The sequence below is a fragment of the Vicugna pacos genome, chromosome 3 (assembly GCF_048564905.1).
Source record: "Vicugna pacos chromosome 3, VicPac4, whole genome shotgun sequence".
Lineage (NCBI taxonomy): Eukaryota > Metazoa > Chordata > Mammalia > Artiodactyla > Camelidae > Vicugna > Vicugna pacos.
The window spans coordinates 11,691,092-11,699,574 of record NC_132989.1 but is presented as its reverse complement, the minus strand read 5'-3'; the positions used below and the strand labels follow the sequence as shown (position 1 = coordinate 11,699,574).

The following is an 8,483-nucleotide window of genomic DNA, read 5'->3' as shown; positions in this document are numbered from 1 at the left end:
AGTACAGCCAGAGTCCATTCCCTTGGGTCAGTTCACATACCATACCAGTTGCTAAGTTTGTTGACTCTCACCCTTGCATCAGAGTCAACTATGGATAAGCACAGAATTACACATCAGGTGCAGGAGAGGAAGAAGAGAGGCATAATAAACATCCCTTATCCTCTGCAGTTCACAATCAAGCTAGGGAATTGAGATACACATGAATAACTCAGTTATGGCACGTCAAAGCCTTTCCTGGGTTAGCGGTAGAAATAAAGTACTTAAAAAACATGGGGAAGGAAACATGCTGAACGGGTCCTTGAAGCTGTGATGGGGTGATACAGGGAAGGAGGGTAAAACAAGCAGAGGGGAAAGTCTGAGCGAAAACACACGGGTTGAGTATCAGGATACATTTGAGTAGCTGTGAAAGGACTGGCACTGATGAGTGGTGGAGGAAGAGGCAACAAACAGTGTGAGAGAGGAGAGATGAGGTTAGAAATACCAAACTGGGACAAGATCGCGAGGGCTATGCATGCCTGCCTAGGCCTCCAACTGCTTCTGTTGGCCACAGCAAACCTGCCGGAAGGGCCACGGATTGTGGACAAGTACATGCTGGTCCTCACCACTTTCCAACTGTTTGAGCTGAGAAAATCTTTTCATCCAAATCACGGTCCCCTCGTGAGTAAAAATGACAAAATTCCAAACTTCACTGGGCTGTTGAAGATGAGGTGAGATAAGAAATATAAACGTCTATTGCACTGTAAATAATAAATACTGGTAGTTCCACTGTTACGGGAGTTTCTAATGAGGGGAGTGATTCAGATCATGTTTGGAAGTTACTAGAAGTCGTGAAGAGGATGGACTGGAGGTAAGGAGAGGTCAGCAGCAGAGAGACCATATTTAAACAATAATCCCCAGAGTGGAGGGGAATCATAAATATTATCTAGTTTAGTCCTCACCTTTTACAGATAAGGAAATTAAAGTTCAAACAGGGGATGTTACTTGCCAGAACCCAGGTATCTTTACTCCCAGTACAAGGCTCCTTTCCTCACACATTGTTTTCCTGGCCTTGTCTTTACCTCTAGCCAGCCAATAATTCAGGTCCAAAACAAAACAAAATATACAACACATACACATGGTTTCAGAGACATGAGACCTGGAATTGAAGCCAAACTAGAAGAGAGTGCCATCTTGCTGCTCAAATTAGGATGACTAGCATTACAAGTCATCCTTACCCTTCGGCAAACCTTGAAGTCTATGATTCACTCATATCTGAACCTGAGTCTTACGGGGGCATGGTGGAGAACAGCCCCTGGACCTGAGACAGCTCATCCCTGTTTGATGCTAATTGCATGTGAATGCTGAGTTAAGAAGACATCGTTAAAAATACATTAAGTTTAATTATGTCGGCAGCATCAGGCAGGGAAAGGCATGGCTTAATGCAGAATGCATAATTAGATAAGACCTAATTCATTAGATTCTTATTTGTTAAGAAGATGTGTCCCATCTGTAAGTGTCACCGCAAGTAGTGACTGGGAAGCTACCTCCCAGGTGAGGGCATTTTCACCACCCATGGGGCCTTCAGTGATATACCTTGCCAGTGTCTCATACCGATACCAGGAATGCCACCTTCTACGAGTGAGCTATCAGCAGGGGCAGCTTCCAGGGGACAGGGACCAGCTTCCTTCTGTTCTTTGTGTGTTATGACCAGAGTCTCAGGATAGAAGTCAAGAGAATTGGGCTCTATCACCGTCTCAGTCACTTCCTAGCTGTGTGATATTGGAGCAAGTTACTTAAACTCTATGTACCTTGGTTTCTTCATTGATAAAATGAAGTTAATGCAGATGTGGGGAAAAGGGAGCCCTCGTGCACCATTGGTGGGAATGTAAATTGGTGCAACCACTATGGAGATTTCTCAAGAAACTAAAAACAGAACTACCTTATGATCCAGCAATTCCACTCCTGGGTATATATCTAAAGGAAACAAAGCCATTATCTCAAAGAAATAACTGCACTCTCATGTTCACTGCAGTATTATTTACAATAGCCGAGTATGCAAACAGCCTAAGTGTCCATTGACAGATGAATGGATAAAGAAGACATGATACATACGTACCATACATGTGTAAATGACATATATATACACACACATACACACATACACATATACACAGTGGAATATTATTCAGCCTTAGAAAAGAAGGAGATCCTGTCATTTCTGACAACATGGATGAAACTGGAGGGCATTATGCTAAGTGAAATAAGCCAAACAGAAAGACAAATACTGCATGGTATCAATTATATGTGGAATCTTAAAAAAAAAAAGTCACACTCAGAAACAGAGACTGGAAAAATGGTTGCCAGAGCTGTGGTTGGAGGACATAGTGAAATTCTGTAAAAGAAAACAAACTTTCAGTTATAAAATGAATAAGGTTTGAGGATCTAATGTACAACACGGTGACTACAGTTGATATCACTCTACTGTATAATTGAAATTCACTGAGAGTAGAGCTTAAAGTTCTCACTCCTCCCCAGAGAAAGGTGAATATGTGAGGTAATGGATGTATCAGTTAACTCAGTGAGGGGGATTCTTTCACAATGTATATGTATATCAAATCATCATGCTGTACATTTTAAATATCTTATGATTTAATTTGTCAATTATACCTCAATAAAGCTGAAAAATAAAATAAACTGTAATTTCCTCACAGGGTTGATATGATAATTATATGAGACAATCCATGTAAAGTGCACTCCCTTACACCATACACAAAAATAAACTGAAAATGGATCAAAGACTTAAATATAACACAAGATACAATAAACCTCCTAGAAGAAAATATAGGCAAAACATTATCTGACATACATCTCAAAAATGTTCTCCTAAGGCAATCTACCCAAGCAATAGAAATAAAAGCAAGAATAAACAAATGGGACCTAATTAAACTTCCAAGCTTTTGCACAGCAAAGGAAACCATAAGTAAAACAAACTGACAACCTACAGAATGGGAGAAAATTTTTGCAAACGATGAAAGCGATGAAGGCTTGATCTCCAGAAAATATAAGTGGCTCACATGACTTAATAAGAATAAAACAAACAACCCAATCCAAAAATGGGCAGAAGACCTAAACAAACAATTCTCCAAGAAAGAAATGCAAATGATCAATAGGCACATAAAAAAAATGCTCTAGATCACTAATTATCAGAGAAATGCAAATCAAAACTACAATGAGGTATCACCTCACACCAGCCAGAATGGTCATCATTCATAGGTCCACAAATGACAAATGCTGGAGAGGCTGTGGAGAAAAGGGAACCCTCCTACACTGCTGGTGGGAATGCAGTTTGGTACAGCCACTGTGGAAAACAGTATGGAGATTCCTCAAAAGACCAGGAATAGACTTACCATATGACCCAGGAATCCCGCTCCTGGGCATATATACAGAAGGAACCCTACTTCAAAATGACACCTGTACCCCAATGTTCATAGCAGCACTATTTACAATAGCCAAGACATGGAAACAGCCTAAATGTCCCACAGATGACTGGATAAAGAAGAGGTGGTATATTTATACAATGAAATACTACTCAGCCATAAAAACCAACAACATAACGCCATTTGCAGCAACACGGATGTTCCTGGAGATTGTCATTCTAAGTGAAGTAAGCCAAAAAGAGAAGAAAAATACCATATGAGATCGTTTATATGGGGAATTGAGGGGAAAAAAAAAAGACCATGAATACAAAACAGAAGCAGACTCATAGACAAAGAATACAAACTTGTGGCTGCCAAGGAGGCAGGGGGTGGGAAGGGACAGACTGGGATTTCAAAATTTGTGGATACTGACAGGCACATGCAGAATAGATAAACAAGATTATACTGTATAGCACAGGGAAATATATACAAGATCTTGTGGTAGCTCACAGTGAAACAAAAAAATGTGACAAGGAATATATGTATAACTGAAAAATTGTGCTCTACAGTGGAATTTGACACAACATTGTAAAATGACTATAACTCAATTTAAAAAAACCCTCAAAAAATAAATTAAATAAAGTGCTTAGGGCAGCTCCCTGAATGTATTATGTACTCAGTGAATCATCTTCACATCATCAGTACTACCACTACTCCACCCACCCCTGAGTGTATCATTCTTTTTCTCTGAGCCTCTACTCCCTCTTTTATAGAATATGATCACATCTAATGATCTCAAAGGTATTTTTTTCCTGGAAGGGTGTCCATAACTTAGATCAGGTTATCAATAGGGTCCCAAAAGTGTTCAGAATAACCATGCTTCTTGCGTTTTGGAGTCACAGACCTCTCTGAGAATCTGATGGAAGCACATAAACCCCCATCTTGGGAAAAATGCACATGCGTATACACATAGACACACACACACACTTCATAATTCAGATTCAAGAAGACGAGACCTGCCTGAAATCCACTCATTGTACCTACATGTGTTCATGAACCCCAAGGTAAGAAGCCCGGCTCTAAAGTTCCCTTTTAACTGCCTACTTCTATAGAATTGGCCTCTGCCCCTTCCCCTCATAGGGCCTCTATGTCCTGTCTGTGAAACAGGACAGTCCAAACCCACTGAACATCGTGTACCACATTTGCAGGTATGGACAACACAGCACAATGATGAAGGCTCTGCAGCCAGACTGGATTCAAACTCTAGCTGTATAACATGGCCCAAGTTTCCTGAGGGTTTATTATGTGCTGGACTCTGTCATTTTTATTCCTGACCTTGTTTAATACTCCCAACAATCAGGAGGAGAAACTGAGGCAGAGAGAGGTGAAAATACCTTGCCATAAGGCACTGTACAATTAAACCAACGCCCAGGGACTTCTGGCTTCTAATAGTGGCAGAGACTGAACTCCAGCTGTAATAATTACTAACTTGGGAAAAGTATTTTAAAACAGCTGTTTGAAGACTCAAGAGAGCCAGTAAAAGCAAACAGAAACTGAAGGGAATTCAAACCTTGAAAGAAGGGGCCCTCCGTGGTTGAGAGCTACAATTACTTGCACTTTACTGTGAAGGCATTCTCCAGTCCATGTGGTAAAATTTTTGGTGGATAGAGTTCAGGCAAAAAAACTCCCATTTTATCGGCCTGAAGTGTTGGAGGAAAGAGTTTAAGGTTGACAGAGTGTCTAGAAATTAAGGAGGAAATCGAGAAAGGGAAGGAGCCAAAGAGGAATGAACCCTCAAAATCTGAATAGAAACTCTTCAAATTCTTGGCTGATTTCTGAACTGTGTATTCACGGAATGAGGCTCTTAGGAGCTAAAGAGGAAAGCAAAAACTGGAAGGCTGAAAGAGGGAACAGAAACGTGGGCAACAGCAGCATCCTGCCACAGGACAGACAGTGTTTGGAATTCAAGTTCTACCAAGTTACGGGGTCTTGGTAAACATCTCAAACTTTCCACTGAACTCCAGAAAAGCCATGCCTTAGGGGAAAAGACTACTTCCCAACACTAAGGAATTCACCCTAGGACTAAGTATAAATCCAAAATAGACCCACTCAAACAAAGCATAAAATTAAGCCTTGAAAAGGACCAGGTGCTTCACTAATAATTTAACTCCCTGTTCAAATAAAATTCAATTCTCTTCAGAGAAAGGTAACAGAATATAGACTCTCTAAAGCATATTGTACAAAATACCCAGAACACAATAATAAAATTATTATATACGAGATGAAACTGGAAAAAGTGACATGTGGTCAAGGGAAAAATTAGTCAGTAGAAAGAAATTCACAAATTACCCTGTATTAGTCAGAGTTCTCTGGAGAAACAGAACCAAGGAGCAGATGGGTATAGCTCAGTGGTAGAGTGCCTGCTTAACATGCATGAGGTCCTGGGTTCAATCCCCAGTACCTTCATTTAAAAAAAAAAAAAAGAACAATAAAAAAATTAAAAGAAAGAAAGAAAAAACTCTTAAAGAACCAAGGAGATATGATATATAAATACATACATATATACATATATGTATATATATAGAGAGATTTGTTACATTTATATATTATATGATATAGAAATAAATTAAATAAATTAAATGGATAGGTAGATAAAGAGATTATAATAAGAATTGGCTCACACAATTATGGAAGTTGCGAAGTCCTGAGATCTGCAGGGTGAGTCAGCAAGCAGGAGACCCATGAGTGCCAATAGTTAGTTTCAGCCCAAAGAACATCAGACTTGAGACCCAGGAAGAGTCAATGTTGCAGTAAAAATCTGAAGGCAAGAAAGAAGCTGATGTCCCAGTTTGAAGGCCAGGAGGAATTCTCTCTTACTCCACTGAGAATCAACCTTTTCGTTCTACTCAAGGCTTCAGCTGATCACATACGGCTTACCAACGAGGGAGGGCAGTTTGCTTTACTCAAGTCTACAGACTTAAAGCTTAATCTCATCTACAAATACCCTCACAGAAACACACAGAATAGCATTTGATCAAATATTTGGGAAGCCTTGACCCAGTCAAGTTGACACATACAATTAACTATTACAGACCTAGATAATAAAATCAGCAGATTAAGAGATGTTTTAAAATAAACATGATAAATGTTTTAAATATTTACAGGATAAGATAGATTAATGAGTCAAAAGTTGGGGAATTTCAGCAGAGATACATAAACTCTAAAAAAGAAACAAACAGATATTTCACAGGTGTAAAACATGATTATCAGAAGTAAAAATGTATTTGGATGAAATTAATAGCAGATTAGACAGTACAGTAGAAAAGATTCATAAATTTGAAGTAAGTTCAGTGGAAATCATCCAAACTGAAGCAAAGAGAGAAATTATATTGAAAGAAAATTTGATGATACTTGATGATCTTTGGACATTACCAAATGACATAATCAGAATCTCAGAAGAGGAAAGAGAGATTAGGGTAGGAAAAAAATCTGTCTAAACAATAGCTGAAATTTTCCCAAAATTAACATAAACAGCATTCCACATATCCAGGCAACTCAGTAAAACTCAAGCAGGACTTTTTAAACGATAGGTCTATCATAAACAAATGCCCGAAAACCAAAGATAAAGAAATCATCTTGAACAGCCAGAGTACATAGACACATAACACACAAGGGGATAATGATACAAGTGACAGCTGACTTCTCACAGAAATATGGAGACCAGATTATATTGGAGAGACATCTTCAAAGTCCTGGAAAAGAAGACTGTCAAACATATTCGATATCCCACTTTCAAAAATCAGAGTTAAATAAAGACATTTTGTAATACGTGAAAACTGAAAGGATCTGAAGTTAACACACTCACACAAAAAGAAATGCTGAAGGAAGTTCTGCAGGCTGAAAGGAAATGATACCAGATGAAAACACTGATCTATAGGGAAGAATAAAGAAGACTGGAAATGGTCAATACATAAGTAATTTTAAAAGGTTGTTCTTATTTATTTTCTTAAATATTGTAAAAGTCTTTGGCTCTAAATGGTGGGTACTGACAATGTATCATGGGGATTGTAACATATGTATGAGGAAATATATGACAATAAAAAAACTTGAGATAGGAAGGAATGTAAATGGAAGTAACCTCTTGGAAAGTTCTTATATTGAATGCAAAGTGGTATAATATCAATTCAAATTACACCGTGATACATTAAGGAAATACTGTAATCCCTTTAGCAAACATTACAAATACAATACAAAGAGTTAGATCTTTTAAAAGACACAAGATAGACCATAATAACTTTATTCAACACAAAAGATGGGAAAGGAAAAACAAAGAACAGAGGATAAAACAGACAAGAAATAACAAAATGATAGATTAAAATCTATCCATACTGACAATTACATCAAACATATGCATTATTGAATACTCCAAATAAGTGGTAGAAATTACTAGACTGGACAAAAAGTGAGAACCATTTCCACTCATTTTAAATACAAAATATAAACAAGTTGAAAATTAAAAAAAGGAAAATGCACCATGCAAAGGGTGAGCATAAGGAAACTTATGTGGGTTGTATCAATGCCACACAGACTCTATGACAGGGAGTATTCACAGAGATGAGCACGTACATTTCACAGAGGCAAAGGGTCAATTCACCAAGAAGACTTAACAGTCGTACATGTATATCCTCCTAATGATAAACTTCCAGTATCTTTGAAACAAAAATTAAAAATAATAAAAGGAATTAGGCCAAGTCACAATCATAGTAGGAGATATTAATACCCAAGTCTCAGGAACTGATAGAATAAGTATGCCAAAATATTAACAAGGATGCACTCTAGTAAATATACACCACATAGTTGATTTAAACTAACTGATATTTGTGGGACCATACATACATCCCACACTGAAGAACTCATACTTTTTAAATGCACATGGAATAATCACCAAGACAGATGATATTTGGGGTGACATCAGAGAGGGCTAAAATTACACAAAATATGTTCTCTTAGTCCAGTAGAATTAATTTAGAAGCCATTAATTATGCGATATCTAGAGAATTCCCAAATACTTAGAAATTAAACATCCCT

At 37.9% G+C, this 8,483-nt stretch overlaps 1 non-coding gene across 1 annotated transcript; it reads left to right on the top strand.

The window, feature by feature from the left end:
* Positions 1–5,788: 5,788 nt before the first annotated feature.
* On the top strand, positions 5,789–5,861 carry TRNAV-AAC (transfer RNA valine (anticodon AAC)). The gene has a single exon. It is a non-coding gene; the product is annotated as a tRNA-Val (tRNA).
* Positions 5,862–8,483: the final 2,622 nt, after the last annotated feature.